Below are 12,736 nucleotides of genomic sequence, written 5' to 3'. Positions count from 1 at the left end.
ATGGCTGCCAAGATTATCAAATCTGACACCTTTTGATTCCTTCCTATGGGCCATCTGAAGGAATTGGTGTATCGAGACCTAGTTACTACAGAAAGTATCTTAGTTACTCGTCTTCATGCTGCATGCAACTTGATCTCCACCATGCTGATCCAGCATGTACAGTCTTGCCTTCATATTCACGGTGGACATTTTTAATAACTTCTTATGTAAAAACGTGCAAATTCTAATATTCATGTTTCCAATATTTTTTTTTCCTTGAGCCAGATATGACATCATACTTTCCTTTTACATTTATCTTGAAAACTATGAGATGTACATATACATTTCTTTGGGCATTTTTTATATATTCCAAGCAAGGAACCTACATGTGCAGAGTTTGGGCCGTCTTGATAAGATACCCTGTATATGGTTTCAGTTTCTGTTTGAATTGTATCATGCTATTTCAGTGGTTCTTAGTCAGTGGGGAATTTCATTGCCTTGGGAAGGTTATTATTTAACTTTAGATTCAAAGGGAAGGGAAAGCTTGTGGCAAAAAACAGATGAATCAAGAGACCCCAAATGCCTGAAAAGGTTGAATGTTAGCAAAATGTAATTATTAGAAATTTTCCGTTATTTATGTTTATTAAATAACAATCTCTACATTAATTAACATATAATAAATATTTATTAAATATAATAAGTCAAATTTATGTGTTTCTCTATAGCAGATATACCCACTTTTTTGCACCATTCTAGAATACTAGTGGGGCAGCAGGCATATTTATTTACAGATAATCAAGGTAAATTTATAGATTGATATAGTTAATAACAAACATAATATATAAATATATTCCAAAAATATAATTTTAAGGTATAAAAATTATTGATTGCATTCCTGTGTCAAACAAATAATTATTAAATATCGCAGAAAAAGTTTACAAATTCTTTGGTTTATATACGCTACATAAAGATGGTGCTGAAACTGATTTAATTCACTGTGCTACTAAATTTCAAATATAAACAAACGATGTAGGCTTAGCAGAACTTAAAGAACTTTTAAATTGTTGATAATTTTACAACTATTGCATGCAGATTAATGTTTTGAGGCTACTCATTTTTGAATTGTGCAAGATACATGCATATGTACATACAGATGTCATGAAAAAATCTCTTTGGGATTCATTTTAAATTGATTTAACAACCCACTTTGGGAAAAGGAATCCTGTATTCTGTCAGATGTAATGCCAAAACATCATTCAAATGGAATCAAGGGCGGTCAAAATGGATATTTTTGTTGAAATACAATACCCTAATTTTTTTGCAATTACAATACAATTTACTTCGTACAAGGAAGTAAAAGGGTTGCATGTGGTAAAAGAAAAGAAAAAAAAAAGTTTGCATGTGGTCTGGATTTTAGATTATTCCACATTTTGGATTTAGTAATGTATATATATATATGTATATATAGAAAATGCAGTTGAAGATGCTACCAAATAAATTAGAAGACTAGCAATAAATATAAGGGCGATAAATGTAATGCTGCTGTTTACAAACAATGGGATCAAGTACATCAGCGTATGGAAGCATTAAAATATTTTAATATGTATATATTTGACATATTTTAATTTTTAACAAATAATTTTTGCAAAATGATAAACATACAGTTGTAAACAAATATGCTTATATTTCTTTAACTATTAACCATAAAAAAATTTACATAACATTTTTTAAAAACTTAAATGATTTTTTTTTATTGTACGAGGGCTATCCAGAAAGTAGATTACGTTTTGGAATAAAAAAATAAACAAAGTATAGGAAACAAATTTTATTATATACAGATGAAAGCCACACTCAAATACTACTTTTCTACATAGTCACCATACAAATTAAGGCATTTATCGTAGCGATGTACGAGCTTGGAAATTCCTTCGTCGAAAAATTCGGCCGCCTGTGCCTTCAACCACTTCGTTACCTCTTCTTGCAGCTGTGCGTCGTCATCAAAACGCTGCATAGCCAGCCACTTCTTCATTGCTGGGAATAGGTGGAAGTCGCTCGGTGCCAGGTCGGGACTGTACGGCGGATGAGGAAACAACTCCCACTTAAAAGATTCAAGAACTTTACGAGTGACATTTGCCGTGTGGGGCCGGGCGTTGTCGTGAATCAACAAGATCTTAGAGCTCAACATTCCTCTGCTCTTGTTTTGAATTGCTCTTCTGAGTTTTTGGAGAGTTTGGCAATACCTTTGAGAGTTTATTGTAGTGCCTCTTTCCAGGAAGTCCACCAAAATTACACCTTTTCTGTCCCAAAAAACAGTCGCCATCATCTTCCTTGCCGACATTGTTTGCATGCATTTCTTGGGTTTTTGGGGAGAACTTGTGTGCCCCCACTGCATTGATTGCAATTTCGTTTCACAGTTCACATGTTTCACCCATGTTTCGTCACCAGTAACGATGCGATCGAGTAAAGAGTCACCATCCTTATGGTAAGCGTCCAAAAAGTTCAACGCTGCAGCCATTCGCTGATTTTTGTGGTCCTCTGTCAAGATTTTTGGAATTCATCTTGCACAAAACTTGTGGTAACCAAGCTTTTCGCTGATGATTTCGTGCAACAAACTTCGCGAAATTTGTGGAAAACTCAAAGAAAGTTCCGTTATTGTGAAATTTCGATTTTCACGGACTTTAGCATCGACTTTTTCGAGAAGTTCGGCGGTCACTATGCTGGGTCTCCCACTTCGATCTTCGTCGTGAACATTGGTTTGGCCATTTTGAAATCTTATGACCCACTGACGCACTCCACCTTCAGTGATAATGTTGTCCCCATACACTTCACGAAGCTGCCGATAGATTTCTATCGGTTTACAGTTTTTTGCAGTCAGAAACCTTATTACTGAGCGCACCTCGCAGCTCGCGGGATTTTCAATTAACGCAGACATTTCAAACCGTCACAGTATCTGAACGGAGCACAGCACGAACCTCTCACTAGCACGGCTAGATGCAGACTGAGCTGCGCAACGCTCTGACCCCAAGATGGCCGCGCTAGCCCCGCCCCTAGCGGACACAGACGGAAATGTAATCTACTTCCTGGATGGCCCTCGTAGTTACACAACTGATGCCTGCAGGCATAGGGCTGAGGATCCTTGCCCTGTAGCTTGCTAAAATAAAAAATCTGCAATTTGAAGTTTTATGTATTATTTGGAGTGTATTAAATTAAATTAAAATTTGGTAGTATTTAATTTTTGTCTGAATGCAAAAATAATGTAGAATTTTCCATTATCATGATACATATTGAAAGAGAATTCTGTGCATATTTTTGACCATAGTTTATGTGGGCAAAAACTTATTAAGAGTAAGTTTTGAGAAACACGAATGCAGCCTTTTGTCAATAGATGGCGCTGACTGTTGCACTGGATTTCTGACATCAGAATTACGGGTTGCTACCTTTGGCAGGATTCTTATGGAGGTCAAAATAGAATTTTTTTGCCAAAGATAGTTGAAGCTAATGACCCGGGTAACCATAGCAGCACCGCATTAGGATTTAAATAATAGGATGCCTTAAGCTATGAACACCATCTGGAATACTGAAGAATGAAAAAGGACTTCATGGTGGGTCTATAGGCTTTTCTCAAAGCTGAACGAAAATGCATTCAATGATTGTGTTGGAATGAATTAATACTTTCTATTTGTTTATTGCCATTTGTAGATTTAGTAAATTTCATTTGCAATATTTAAAAACTCTGATTCGCTATTCGATAGGATTATAAAGTCTAGGATAACAATTATTAATAATCAAAGATATCTTTCTTTTTTCCAATCCCTGTCTTGCATTAGTAATACTATTTTTATTTTTGTCTAATTTAGAAATTTTGATTTGCCTGTTCAGAATCGGACATTATAAAATTTTTACCACATTAAATGTAGTAGGAATGTAGCTCAATCATATTATAATCAATTTTTTTTTGTTTGATAGCTTAAGATGAGCACCTTTGAAAATGACCAGTCTTTCTGAAAATACACATAAAACATTACTTTGAATATCATTTCTTTTAAACAATTGTCTTCATAGAAAACCAAATTTTTTGGAAATGTTGAACATTGTCTTAGAAAGGTTATATTATATTCTGTAAATTTCTTCAATTTAAATGATAAATCAGAGATTGAAGGTGATATATAGTATATGTTGCCATCAGTGTATGAAATGCCGGCATTTTATAGAATGCCTGGCGGTTTTAGGCAAAGCATGAAATATGAGAATTATTATATACTTTACTTAGGCATCGTATATAATACCTAGGCATTCTGTAGAATGACAAATGCGCTTGGCAAAGTATGAAAAAAAGGTCATGATAAGCTATTATTTAAAAGACATTCATTCCCGAAAAACAAAAATGCTATTTTGAAAAAATAATAATAATAAAAAAAAAATTATGAAAGACTGCCATTAAAAAAGTTATTCTAAATACATTAAGAGAAAAATTAGTGAGATGATCTTGGAACACCATAATAAATTTTTATTCTTTATCTAACTAGAAATCAATAAAATTTACCTGACAAAGGGAATTAAATTCAGAAAAATCATAGGTTTCACAATAATGCCCTTTTTAAGTACTTTTTTTTTTTTTTTGTTGTTGTTCTGGCAGGGCTCACAAAGATGGGTGTACAGTTCAATATCATTCCACGTAACATTTTTGTATTTGGTTTAAAGTTCATTCCATATTCTGTCACGGCTTCTGTGCCTAACAGCCAAATGAATTTCATGAAGTATGTAAAATAACTAATGCCTTCTTTAACAGCACAAGTGAGTTTACTTTTGTTTTCCACAAACATCACATCATAGTGATTCAGCAACCAATATTCTGATGGTTCCTTCTTAGCAGTGATATTGTTTTTTTTTTTTTTTTTTTTTACATTATTTATTAACTTCTGGTAAGTGTCATGACGTGATGACCATGCATGCGCAGTTTAGCCAAACGGCCTGCAACGCCTCTCTCTCATGAAACTGACTAGAGAAGAGTAGTTAGTAGGTAGTAGCGAAGTAACGAAGAAAACGTGTTGTATGTCAGTACGAAGTTATACTTGTGTGTTAATCGTTTGTACTTATTATTTTTATTTGTGTGGTAATAAAGTTTTGTGCCGTTAAAATGGCTGTTTTATGCAACTCACACAACACGATACGTCTACGGTAGGAAGTAAGTACATATCCAGAAGCTACACGCCCAAGAAAAAGAAGGATATGACAGTGGTGTCAGAAGTGGGATGATATGTCATTCTGCAAAGTTCACGGATAAATGCGTAAGTGAGTCTTCAGAAAGGTAAGAAATTTGTTGAATTTATTTTGTGGTAAAGTGGAATTCAAGGTTACAAAAATGGCTGAAGAGCTAACGAAATCTAAGAAAGAACGGAAAGTTATGCGTTCAGCCATTACTAAAGTAACAAATGCTATTGAATCATTAATTGGAGCCGGTAACCTTGAAGACCTTGAAGAATCACTGGAAAGTTTAAAAGTAAAAGCTATTTCTTTGAAAGCGTTAGACGAAAAAATTAAAACTTTGACTGATGTTAATGACATTGAAACCGAAATCGAAAGTGCCTTGGAATACGAAGAAAAAATTTCGAAATGGAGCTTTAGAGGCACAAAATTATTGAAAGAAAAAAGAAATAGCAATAGTTCGCTAGTTTCTAATGGTTCTAATGATAGTAACAATTTATCTATTTCTGGTGTCGATAAAAGTTCTGATTATAATGTTAAATTGCTGAAGATTATAATTGATAAATTTTATGGGAATGCTGAAATGTGGCAGACATTTTACAATTCTTTTGATACGGCAATAAATCAAAACGTAAAACTATCTAAAGTAGATAAGTTTAATTACTTGCTTAGCCTGTTAGGCGGTGCAGCTTTAAAAACAATAGAAGGCTTTTCTTTATCTCCAGAAAACTACGACGAAGCTTTTAAAATTCTCAAAGAGAGGTATGGTCGAAAAGATCTCCTTATTAATTCTTACATGCATAAATGCAACGTACAAGTAAGGTCACTAAATTCGATAGGGGTCAAGACCGAATCGTATGGAAAGTTACTATACCCTTTGTTAATGAAATGCATACCTCAGGATATAACGCTTGATTTTGCTCGTCAAAACGCAGATGAGGAAACTTTTAATGTTGATAACCTCATGAAATTTCTAAAACGGGAAATTGAAAGTCGTGAACGAACTTCATTAAATCTATTTTATTCTAAGAGTCACGCTAATTCTCTTGGAAGGCATTCACAACCAAATGAAAAGCGAAACAACTTCCACACTCGGAATTCATTCAACGCCAACAAATTTGGCGCCAGCTATTCCCCTAATGTAAGCAAAATTGCAGTTGTTCGAACTTTGCCTTGCTTATTTTGCGAAAGTGAAAATCATGCTTCGGAAAAATGCGTTATGTCTCCGGAAGAAAGGAAAGAGAGTTTAAGGGCTTCTAATCGGTGCTTTCTTTGTTTCGAAAGGAATTGTAGAATAAAAATTTGCCCTTCTCAATTAAAATGTTCAAAATGTAATTCTAAGTATCATAATATATTGTTGCATGAAGATAAGGAAAGGGTTGCTAAAGAAGAAATTAAGAATAATTCTAACGCCATAACTGCAAAGATTTCTTCTAAATATTTTACTGCGAATCAAGAGGTTAAAGAATTAATAGATGACTTGCTAACCGTTAAACTTATATGTGATGGTAAATTAATTAATGCAGTAGCAGATACAGGCACTCAACTAACCATTGTCAAGACCGACATCGTACCAGAAAAATACCGTACGCCACATGGAAGTGTTATCCTCACGTCAGCTTTCGGACAAGCTTTAAAAGCTCCGCTCATTAACCTACCTTTAGTAATATATTCTGAAAATGATGAATTTATGTCACCTATTTTTATAACATGTGCAATGGTGGATAAGTTATGTAATGATTTACTCTTGTCGTTAAGTGCTTTTAATGAGTTAAGGGGAGATGATAAAAGAAAGTTTAATTTTAATTTTGAATGTAAAAATGTGAACATTGCTACTGATAGTTTCAGTGAAATGCCTTTTCATGAAACTGAAAATTTTGACGAAATACTTAACCATGATAGGGAAAACCTAATTAATGAAAAATGTAATGAAACTGTTAAGAAGATAATAGAATGTTGTGCTCTTGTATATGAAGATACAGGTACGGATGATTCCAAAGGTAGCACGGGACACGATCAATGTGTTTCGGATTCAGAACTGTTTCGAGTGCAACAAATGAATGACCCATCTTTAGAAACATGCTGGCAAAATGTTAAGAACGGAAGTAATAACTTTTATATTAACGGAAGTAATAACTGTTATTGACAACTTTTTGTATCATAAAGATAAAGTTCTAGGAAAAAGAGTTTACCAGTTGGTCGTACCCAAAGAAAGAAGAAAACAGATTTTGGACTTAGCTCATTCTAGCTTATGGGGAAGCCACCTGCGAACCAAGAAGACAGCCGAACGTTTGAGATATTCGTTCTATTGGCCGGAAATCAAGAAAGATGTAAATGAATACTGCAGTGCTTGTACTTCTTGTCAACTTCAAGCGAAAAAGCGTCCCTTTGATGAAGTTCCGATTACGCCAGTAACACGTCCTGAAGAACCATTCCAGGTAATTAATGTGGATATCCTAGGACCTGTAGAGCCAAGCTGTAGAGGTTACAAATATGTTCTGTGTGCTGTTGATCAATGTACAAGATGGCCCGAAGCGGTGCCATTGAAGAATTTGAATGCCAAAGCAACATGCGATGCATTGTTGCAAATCTTTTCACGTACAGGAATTCCTCAAATTGTTGCTTCAGATCAAGGAACTAATTTTACTGCTTCGTTGACCCAAGAGTTTTTGAAAAGGATCGGATCGTCCCCAAGGATCTCGACTCCTTATCATCCAAGTTCAAATGGCCTGGTAGAAAGATTTAATGCTGTTTTAAAGGGAATGATACATCATACCGTTAGAGAACATTCGAAAGATTGGGAGAAACATCTACCGTATTTACTTTGGGCTTACCGAGAAGTTCCTAATGCTACGACTGGTGTTAGTCCGTTCCAAATGCTTTATGGAAGACATCCTAATGGCCCGTTGTCTATTTTGAAATCGTCATGGACTAATGAAACTCCTGTTCCTCATGGACAGTTAAGTTCAGTTACCGATTATCTGAATGATTTGAAGACGAAATTGGAAAAAGCTGCTGAATACGCAGGACATACAGATGTTGGAAAGCAACAAGCTTATGCATTCTACCGTAACTGAAAGACTCGTCATAAAGAATTCAAGGAAGGTGACAGGGTTATAGTTTTAATCCCTGATAGCCAAAACAAAGTTTATGCCAGATGGACGGGACCTGCTACGATCATCAAAAGGCATACTGATTATAGTTACATAGTACAAATGCCTGACAATTCATCGAAGCACGTTCACACAAACAAGATACGAGAGTTCAATACCGCTGTGAATAATGTCGGTGTGATATATGATACAGATATTGATTTCGGCGAAGTTGAAAACGTTCCAAGAATTGTTCCACGAAAAGCAAAAGAACACTATTCTAATGAGGAATGTGATTTTACACACCTTGAACCGCATAAGAAGAAAGAACTTATGGAGATTTTAAGAAGGCATAAGAACCTAAGAACTGGTATTCCGAAAATCGCCAATGTGAGAGAACACAGCATCAAACTGAAACCTGGAAGTATGCCAGGAAAGCAGAAACCGTATCGAATACCTGAAGTTCTGAATCAGAAAGTGAATATGTGCATCCAGTAATTTATGCGTTAACAAAATGGAACAGTAACATTATGTGTAGACAAAAAGACCATGCTGAGTTTATTGATGATATGACTTAAAATGACATGATTATATTTCCCAGTGAGTGAAGCATAACTGACGTTATGAACTATGAACTATAAGACATTTTGACTGTTTAGTTTGATTTTTTTTTAGCTAACATGCTGAATTTTTTTTCTAACGTTAGGTAATGTGTTTAAAGATTTAGCTAGGGTTTGCTAAAGTATTATGTTTAATGTTAATGATTGATTTGTATTGTCTCGTTTATATGATAACTGCTTATATGATTATGATTATGTGAAGGATTTAAGTTTGAAAAGTTAATTGAATGTTACATCCTTTTAAATGAATAGGATTACTGAATTTATGTTGAAAAAATTTTAATTTAAAATGGTAAGAATTGGTTAATTAAGTTCAAAAATTTCATGAATGTTATTTTATTTTGTTTCAAGAAATGTTTATATATGTGGATTTGACAGGTCATTGAAAGACGCAATCAAATCTTTTCGAGGGGAGGTGTCATGACGTGATGACCACGCATGCGCAGTTTAGCCGAACGGCCTGCAATGCCTCTCTCTCATGAAACTGACTAGAGAAGAGTAGTTAGTAGGTAGTAGCGAAGTAACGAAGAAAACGTGTTGTATGTCAGTACGAAGTTATACTTGTGTGTTAATCGTTTGTACTTATTATTTTTATTTGTGTGGTAATAAAGTTTTGTGCCGTTAAAATGGCTGTTTTATGTAACGCACACAACGCGATACGTCTACAGTAGGAAGTAAGTACATATCCAGAAGCTACACGCCCAAGAAAAAGAAGGATATGACAGGTAAGTACCGTATTTGCTGGTGTATAAGACGCACTTCTTTTTTTGTACACATTTTTGAAGGATAAAACTGTATTACTTACTGATCATTATAATGAATTTACAGTATTTTAAATATAAAGTAATACAAATACAAAGTAATACTTTCTGCAAATACCCAATCTATCTGGGAAAGAACACCTCTTAATCTTTTTCGTCAAAACTCAGACATTCATCTCCGGAGCTAAATGAAGAGTCATTTGAAACCTCTTCTAAATTAGCATCTGAGACCTTATACAACAGATTGTCCTCTATACCATCCAGTGCATTACTAATGCCACACTTCTTAAATGATTTAACCATTGTCTCTGTTTTCACAGCATCCCATGAAGCTTTGACCCATTCACAAACCACGTATCGATGTATAAGGCGCATTATCGGTGTATAAGATGCACCCCATTTTTCAGACCTATTTTCAAAGGAAAAAGAGTGCGTCTTATATGCCGGCAAATATGGTAGTTCCGGTTATTCAAAAAGAATCGCAGATGTATTTCATACTTTGCTGGTTTGTCATTCTGCATTCTATAAAACGCCTACGCAATGTGTGAAATATTTAATTATTTCATATATTGCCAGCCAGATTTTGCCATTCTATAGAATGCCAGATTTCATACTTTTCTGGTAACACATACAAGTCATGTCTCACCAGTAGCATAGCTAGAACATTTGCTACCCGGGGCAGAGCCTGAGTGAGTCTGCCTGGAGCAGTCTTTGAATTTGTCTCTCCTCTTGGTATAAGCAAATGACTGAATGTAAAAATGACATAGAGGAAAATGAATTAAAAGTTTACTATAACTTCTAAAGAAAAATTTGGATTCCATCATTTTAAAATTGTAAAAATTATTATTACAGTCAAAAGTCGATAATCCGGACTCGTCGGGACTTCGGCGATTCTGGATTATAGATCATCAAATCTGGTTTAAATCTGGATGGCATACAGAAATTATAAAATTAAAAATATGAAACCGTAATTTATGAAATCAAGAACAATTATGATCTAAAGAGTATCAAAATTTACAAAAAAAGCTTAATATTTATTTGTTTACTTTATTAAACATTTCTTTCAATGTAAGTTGTTTAAGTTGCTTCGTTTTATGTGATAATACTTTCTCTTTAATTCTATAAACAGACATAATTTCTTGTTCAGTTACAAAGTTCCGCTGTTCGAGCCCTATAATTGCTGTGTCGAGAATGCCGATTAATTTGTCAATTGAAATTTTTTCGTTTTCAATAACCTCTGTGTCACTTTTTTCAATTTCTTTACTATCAGAAGCGAATTATAATGACAAGGAATTTGATATAAAACATATCAAAGACGGAGTACATCGAGATGAAATACTACATTTAGTAAGGAATAGCCAAATAAAATAAAAACATCTGCCCTGAAGATAAGGATAGTGCTGACAGATCAACTTCCAATTCATAGTGCTCCGCGGCCATCCCCCCCCCCTGCCACAGAGCAATGTGAAATTGATAAACAGATTTCGGAATGGTTAGAGAAACAAAGGATATGCCTTTATCCATTTTTTGCAGCAATTCCACTTTTTGTTTGATGGACATCGAAACACATTTTCGCTTTGTAGATCCAGCATCGGAAATTCTATTTGACATAATCGAAAGTTCAAGCTTACTTTTATAAAATTGCTCTAACAATCTGCAAAAAATAATAAGTTGGATCAATTCGAAGATTAAGGAACAACGCAATCTACAACATTAACTGAAATAGATAATTTTAGCTTATACCGTCCGTTATACATTAAACACGCATGCTTAAATGTATTATGCGCATGCGCACACGCATATTCGCAGCCATAAATGTCTTACGCGCATGCGTAAATGCCTATGTGCATACGTCAACGCGACGCATGCGCAGAAAGTTTGTAGCTTTGAGGTCCGGATTATGGGTGTCCGATTTAACGTCTTTTGACTGTATTATTATTATATTTGTTTGCAAAACCACCTATTACAGAGTGCAATGATGATAGTACAGAACTATTTCTTAAATAAAAAATTAAACATTTGTAGTTCTAAAATGATTTTTATTTCAAAAACTCTTATCACCATGAGAAAGACTTACAGTAATTATTAAAAAATTTCTCAGCAGTAGTACATTGTCCGAAGAACTGTATTTTAGAACAAATAGCAAAACGTCAACAGGACCCACCTTCCACATTCCTGTTTCGTTTTCTTTAGCGATAATAATAGAAATAAAACTTTGAAACACATCTCTCTAACTGAGGAATTCTTCATTATTAACCTTTTGAATGTCCTCAAGAAGCTAAGTTCATATTCCAGTTAGGCACAGCAGTGGGCACAAACAAACACAGCTCATATTACAAATTTATGTCTCACAGATATTGCACATATTTGGAAAGAAAGAATTGCTTAACCTTACAACTCCCAAAGGTTTAGAGCACCGAGATCACAATTTAGTTGATATTCGCAATTTCCAAGGTTTGAAGAAATAAAAATGGTATAAGAGTGTGTAACTGTTGAAATCTCATGGTAATTTCTTTGGGTACCTGATCTACAGAAAAATCTATTTTTCTTCTTAAATTAATTAAATACTTTAATTCAGAATTGTATTGTTCTTTATTTGCCTGACTCAAAGTGACCTCATTAAAGATAATTACTTATTAAAGAATTCTCGACCAACTTATAAATCTCTTTCTATCTTTCACCACAATCATTTTGATACCATAAAGAACTTAAAACATATTTCAAAAACAGTTTTTCAGCTTAAATTTACAGACCTATTAAGCTCTTTAAGCTATATTTCAACTATTAGGAATAATTATTTAAAATTTTATACCAGTGTCTATCAAATGAAACAGCATTATCTAGTGCATCCACTTTGTTTTAGCACTCAGTTACTCCTTGCATCAGTTACTGTTAATAGAAAGCTCATTTAGAAAGATTTATATTTGACTTCAAAGTGCACCTCATTTCCTGGATATCTTCGCCTGGGTATGGTAATGATGCCTTATCTTCAAAACTGTTAATAAATTTAAATCTATAAACCATGATTGGCAGAGTAGCTAAAATCATGGGACACTGGTAGTTTGACTACTGGTAGATA

At 34.2% G+C, this 12,736-nt stretch overlaps 1 protein-coding gene across 3 annotated transcripts in view; it reads left to right on the top strand.

The window, feature by feature from the left end:
- The window catches only part of LOC118184612 (uncharacterized), a 59,620-nt gene that overhangs the window by 34,237 nt on the left and 12,647 nt on the right, over positions 1–12,736 (top strand). The window lies entirely within an intron of this gene.

This window comes from Stegodyphus dumicola, chromosome 1 (assembly GCF_044657685.1).
Source record: "Stegodyphus dumicola isolate Sdum_Otavi_A_Nest chromosome 1, ASM4465768v1".
NCBI lineage: Eukaryota > Metazoa > Arthropoda > Arachnida > Araneae > Eresidae > Stegodyphus > Stegodyphus dumicola.
The sequence above is the reverse complement of the archived record's forward strand: the minus strand, read 5'-3'. Positions and strand labels throughout refer to the sequence as shown.